Consider the following 7218-nt stretch of genomic DNA (forward strand, 5'->3'; position numbering starts at 1 on the left):
TTGACATGAAGGAGCTTAATAATGAACGACAACCTAGTGAAAGTGGTGCATCCCTCATGAAGTTCTTTTTTGGCTGACTCAATTAGATTAGCATAAATATTTGGCAGGTTAGGACCTTTATTTCCAGACTTCTGCAGTTCATCGATCATACTAGATGAATCATCAACATAACAATCACCATTGTCTTCCTCTTCATCATTGTCACTATCATACGCACCATCATCGTTTCTATCCCGCTCTTCGTCATCACTAAAACCTTCCCCATGTCTAGTCCATCTTGTATACGTCATGGACATGAACAATTGCAGTGATCCTCGACTGTTTTTATATCCCGACGTATCAGATTTAGGCAGTCCTTGCAAGGGCACAAGATTGGTTCATCTGTATTGTCCAAGTGTTCTCGCGCGAACTTGATGAAATCCATAACACCTGCCATGTACTTTGTTGTGAACTTCTGGGTGCCATCAGTTATCCAACTTCGATCCATTGCCTACAATTCAGTTAAGAATATGCCAACGTTCTTCAGAACAGATCTTGACAACTGATTAAAAAATCTAGACCTAGCGAACAATCAGGAGAACTCACCGATGATGCGTCTCGCCGCCTCCACAATGGAGCCTTCACGGATTTCTTCTCACCTCGACGAGAACCCTAGTAGATTCGACTGTTAGCAAGATCACCTAGATAGGCCGTGTCTGCTAGCGGCGCGACTTAAACGAGGCACCCGCGGCCGACATAAATATTAATAAGGAAATTATTATGTCGTAACATCTACATCACACCATTGAAATAAATATGTAGAATAGACTAGTTACGGATCCAGATCAAAACTCCATATCTACCTTAGCGGTAACACTCCGCGTTGGTCACGTCAAAGCCCTGGTTCGATTCTTCCAAAACACAATTTTTACTTAATTAAATATATTCCTGACAAGTGGGTCACCCATGATATATAAAACTAATAACATTTAATAAAGTAACTTAGTATTATTTACCTGCTATGTGGGTCCGTTGTATTTGCAAATCACGGTTTACATACACCACGATCTTTGATTTCATCACCTATTAACAGACACGATGGAAGCCCTTCCCGGTTGGGTAATGGGTGATGATTTTTTGTTGACGAAAAATCATACCGTCAAGCATTACCTTAAATGCATGACGGAAGATGAATTCGTCACCTACAAGGACACATCCATGACGGTATGCATTTTTGTCACCAGGGTTTTCGTCAACAAATATCCCATTTCTTGTAGACTCTGCTTCCCCTCTCCTCTTGGCCGGCCTTGGTGGCGAGGGAGGTGGTGTGGGTGGTTGTGATACGTCTCCAACGTATCGATAATTTCTTATGTTCCATGCCACATTATTGATGTTATCTACATGTTTTATGCACACTTTATGTCACATTCGTGCATTTTCTGGAACTAACCTATTAACAAGATGCCGAAGTGCCAGTTCCTGTTTTCTGCTGTTTTTGGTTTCAGAAATCCTAGTAACGAAATATTCTCGGAATCGGACGAAATCAACGCCCAAGTTCCTATTTTCACCGGAAGCATCCAGAACACCCGGGAAGGACCAGAGGGGGGCACTGGGCCCCCAGACCATAGGCCGGCGCGGCCCAGGCCCTGGCCGCACCGCCCTATGGTGTCGTCGCCCCTTCGACCCTCCTGCGCCGCCTCTTCGCCTATATAAAGCCCCTGGATCGGAAACCCTGAAACGATTGACGAAAACCACAGAAACCTTCCAGAGCCGCCGCCATCGCGAGGCCAAGATCTGGGGGACAGGAGTCTCTGTTCCGGCACGCTGCCGGAGCGGGGAAGTGCCCCCGGAAGGCTTCTCCATCGACACCGCTGCCATCTCCACTGCCATCTTCATCACCGCTGCTGCTCCCATGAGGAGGGAGTAGTTCTCCATCGAGGCTCGGGGCTGTACCGGTAGCTATGTGGTTCATCTCTCCCATGTACCTCAATACAATAATCTCATGAGCTGCTTTACATGATTGAGATTCATATGAGTTTGTATCAAAATTTATCTATGTGCTACTCTAGCAAAGTTATTAAAGTAGTTCTATTCCTCCTGCACGTGTGTAAAGGTGACAGTGTGTGCACCGTGTTAGTACTTGGTTTATGCTATGATCATGATCTCTTGTAGATTGCGAAGTTAACTATTGCTATGATAATATTGATGTGATCTATTCCTCCTACATATGCATGAAGGTGACAGTGTGCATGCTATGTTAGTACTTGGTTTAGTCTTTTGATCTATCTTACACTATAAGGTTACTTAAATATGAACAAATTGTGGAGCTTGTTAACTCCGGCATTGAGGGTTCGTGTAATCCTACGCAATGCGTTCATCATCCAACAAAAGTGTAGAGTATGCATTTATCTGTTATGTTATGTGATCAATGTTGAGAGTGTCCACTAGTGAAAGTCTAATCCCTAGGCCTTGTTCCTAAATACTGCTATCGCTGCTTGTTTACTGTTTTACTGCGTTACTACTGCTGCAATACTACCACCATCAACTACACGCCAGCAAGCTATTTTCTGGTACCGTTGCTACTGCTCATATATATTCATACCACCTGTATTTCACTATCTCTTCGCCGAACTAGTGCACCTATTAGGTGTGTTGGGGACACAAGAGACTTCTTGCTTTGTGGTTGCAGGGTTGCATGAGAGGGATATCTTTGACCTCTTCCTCCCTGAGTTCGATAAACCTTGGGTGATCCACTTAAGGGAAAACTTGCTGCTGTTCTACAAACCTCTGCTCTTGGAGGCCCAACACTGTCTACAGGAAAAGGAGGGGGAAGTAGACATCAAGCTATTTTCTGGCGCCGTTGCCGGGGAGGAAAGGTAAAAGGTACTCACACTCCGGACCTCGGCTACTAAGCTATTTTCCGGCACTGTAAGTACTCGAAGCTATTTCCTTTAGATCCTGCAATTGCATCTTTTTGTTTCTTGTTTACACTAGTTTGGCATAATGGACAAGAATGAGCTTCTTCTGCTATTTCCTGATTTAAAACATGGATTGTTTGATGCGAAAATTAAAAAACCTATGGAATCTTATTTGCATGCTGGTAGTAATATTAGTATGAACGCTTTGAACACCATTGTTGATAATGATATAGAAAGTTCTAAGCTTGGGGAAGCTGGTTTTCATGATCTTTTTAGTCCCCCAAGCATTGAGGAGGAAATTTACTTTGATGATACTTTGCCTCCTATTTATGATGATTATAATGATAGTAGTCTTTTGTTGCCACCTACTATGGAGAGTAAATTTGATTATGCTTACAATATGCCTCCTATATTTGATGATGAGAATAATAATGATAGCTACTTTGTTGAATTTGCTCCCACTACAACTAATAAAATTGATTATGCTTATGTGGAGAGTAATAATTTTATGCATGAGACTCATGATAAGAATGCTTTATGTGACGGTTATATTGTTGAGTTTGCTCATGTTGCTACTGAAAGTTATTATGAGAGAGGAAAATATGGTTGTAGAAATTTTCATGTTACTAAAATGCCTCTCTATGTGCTGAAATTTTTCAAGCTATACTTGTTTTATCTTCCTATGCTTGTTACTTTGCTCTTCATGAACTTGTTTATTTACAAGATTCCTATGCATAGGAAGCATGTTAGACTTAAAGTTGTTTTGAATTTGCCTCTTGATGCTCTCTTTTGCTTCAAATACTATTTCTTGCGAGTGCATCATTAAAACTGCTGAGCCCATCTTAATGGCTATAAAGAAAAGAACTTCTTGGGAGATAACCCATGTGTTATTTTGCTACAGTACTTTGTTTTTATTTTGTGTCTTGGAAGTTGTTTACTACTGTAGCAACCTCTCCTTATCTTAGTTTTGTGTTTGGCTGTGCCAAGTGAAGACTCTAATCGAAGGTTGATACTAGATTTGGATTTCTGCGCAGAAACAGATTTCTATCTGTCACGAATCTGGGCTGTTTTCTCTGTAGAAAAATCAGAAAAATATGCCAATTTACGTGCGTGTTCCTCAGATATGTACGCAACTTTCATTAGTTTTGAGTTTTCTGATCTGAGCAACGGAAGTATTTATTAAAAATTCGTCTTTACGGACTGTTCTGTTTTGACAGATTCTGCCTTTTATTTCGCATTGCTTCTTTCGCTGTGTTGGGTGGATTTCTTTGTTCCATTACCTTCCAGTAGCTTTGAGCAATGTCCAGAAGTGTTAAGAATGATTGTGTCACCTCTGAACATGTGAGTTTTTGATTATGTACTAACCCCTCTAATGAAGTTTATGAGAAGTTTGGTGTGAAGGAAGTTTTCAAGGGTCAAGAGAGGAGGATGATATACTATGATCAAGAAGAGTGAAAGCTCTAAGCTTGGGGATGCCCCGGTGGTTCACCCCTGCATATTTCAAGAAGACTCAAGCATCTAAGCTTGGGGATGCCCAAGGCATCCCCTTCTTCATCGACAAATTATCAGGTTCCTTCTCTTGAAACTATATTTTTATTCAGTCACATCTTATGTGCTTTGCTTGGAGCGTCTGTATGTTTCTTATTTTTGTTTGTGTTTGAATAAATTGGATTACATCATGCTTGTGTGGGAGAGAGACACGCTCCGCTGGTTCGTATGAACACATGTGTTCTTAGCTCATAATATTCATGGCGAAGTTTCTTCTTCGATAAATTGTTATATGGTTGGAATTGGAAAATGATACATGTAGTAATTGCTATTAATGTCTTGGGTAATGTGATACTTGGCAATTGTTGTGCTCATGATTAAGCTCTTGCATCATATGCTTTGCACCCATTAATGAAGAAATACATAGAGCATGCTAAAATTTGGTTTGCATATTTGGTTTCTCTAAGGTCTAGATAATTTCTAGTATTGAGTTGGAACAACAAGGAAGACGGTGTAGAGTCTTATAATGTTTTCAATATGTCTTTTATGTGAGTTTTGCTGCACCGGTTCATCCTTGTGTTTGTTTCAAATAAGTCTTGCCAGCCTAAACCTTGTATCGAGAGGGAATACTTCTCATGCATCCAAAATACTTGAGCCAACCACTATGCCATTTGTGTCCACCATACCTACCTACTACATGGTATTTTCCGCCATTCCAAAGTAAATTGCTTGAGTGCTACCTTTAAAATTCCATCATTCACCTTTGCAATATATAGCTCATGGGACAAATAGCTTAAAAACTATTGTGGTATTGAATATGTAATTATGCACTTTATCTCTTATTAAGTTGCTTGTTGTGCGATAACCATGTTCACTGGGGACGCCATCAACTACTCTTTGTTGAATTTCATGTGAGTTGCTATGCATGTCCGTCTTGTCTGAAGTAAGAGAGATCTACCACCTTATGGTTAAGCATGCATATTGTTAGAGAAGAACATTGGGCCGCTAACTAAAGCCATGATCCATGGTGGAAGTTTCAGTTTTGGACATATATCCTCAATCTCAAATGAGAAAATTATTAATTGTTGTTACATGCTTATGCATAAAAGAGGAGTCCATTATCTGTTGTCTATGTTGTCCCGGTATGGATGTCTAAGTTGAAGAATAATCAATAGCGAGAAATCCAATGCGAGCTTTCTCCTTAGACCTTTGTACAGGCGGCATAGAGGTACCCCTTTGTGACACTTGGTTAAAACATGTGCATTGTGATGATCCGGTAGTCCAAGCTAATTAGGACAAGGTGCGGGCACTATTAGTACACTATGCATGAGGCTTGCAACTTGTAAGATGTAATTTACATGATACATATGCTTTATTACTACCGTTGACAAAATTGTTTCATGTTTTCAAAATCAAAGCTCTAGCACAAATATAGCAATCGATGCTTTTCCTCTATGGAGGACCATTCTTTTACTTTCAATGTTGAGTCAGTTCACCTATTTCTCTCCACCTCAAGAAGCAAACACTTGTGTGAACTGTGCATTAATTCCTACATACTTGCATATTGCATTTGTTATATTGCTTTGCATTGACAACTATCCATAAGATATACATGTTACAAGTTGAAAGCAACCGCTGAAACTTAATCTTCCTTTGTGTGCTTCAATACCTTTACTTTGAATTATTGCTTTATGAGTTAACTCTTATGCAAGACTTATTGATGCTTGTCTTGAAGTGCTATTCATGAAAAGTCTTTGCTTTATGATTCACTTGTTTACTCATGTCATATACATTGTTTTGATCGCTGCATTCACTACATATGCTTTACAAATAGTATGATAAGGTTATGATGGCATGTCACTCCAGAAATTATCTTTGTTATCGTTTTACCTGCTCGGGACGAGCAGAACTAAGCTTGGGGATGCTGATACGTCTCCAACGTATCGATAATTTCTTATGTTCCATGCCACATTATTGATGTTATCTACATGTTTTATGCACACTTTATGTCACATTCGTGCATTTTCTGGAACTAACCTATTAACAAGATGCCGAAGTGCCAGTTCCTGTTTTCTGCTGTTTTTGGTTTCAGAAATCCTAGTAACGAAATATTCTCGGAATCGGACGAAATCAACGCCCAAGTTCCTATTTTCACCGGAAGCATCCAGAACACCCGGGAAGGACCAGAGGGGGGGCACTGGGCCCCCAGACCATAGGCCGGCGCGGCCCAGGCCCTGGCCGCGCCGCCCTATGGTGTCGTCGCCCCTTCGACCCTCCTGCGCCGCCTCTTCGCCTATATAAAGCCCCTGGATCGAAAACCCTGAAACGATTGACGAAAACCACAGAAACCTTCCAGAGCCGCCGCCATCGCGAGGCCAAGATCTGGGGGACAGGAGTCTCTGTTCCGACACGCTGCCGGAGCGGGGAAGTGCCCCCGGAAGGCTTCTCCATCGACACCGCTGCCATCTCCACCGCCATCTTCATCACCGCTGCTGCTCCCATGAGGAGGGAGTAGTTCTCCATCGAGGCTCGGGGCTGTACCGGTAGCTATGTGGTTCATCTCTCCCATGTACCTCAATACAATAATCTCATGAGCTGCTTTACATGATTGAGATTCATATGAGTTTGTATCACAATTTATCTATGTGCTACTCTAGCAAAGTTATTAAAGTAGTTCTATTCCTCCTGCACGTGTGTAAAGGTGACAGTGTGTGCACCGTGTTAGTACTTGGTTTATGCTATGATCATGATCTCTTGTAGATTGCGAAGTTAACTATTGCTATGATAATATTGATGTGATCTATTCCTCCTACATATGCATGAAGGTGACAGT

The sequence above is a fragment of the Lolium perenne genome, chromosome 1 (assembly GCF_019359855.2).
Source record: "Lolium perenne isolate Kyuss_39 chromosome 1, Kyuss_2.0, whole genome shotgun sequence".
NCBI classification, from domain to species: Eukaryota; Viridiplantae; Streptophyta; class Magnoliopsida; order Poales; family Poaceae; genus Lolium; species Lolium perenne.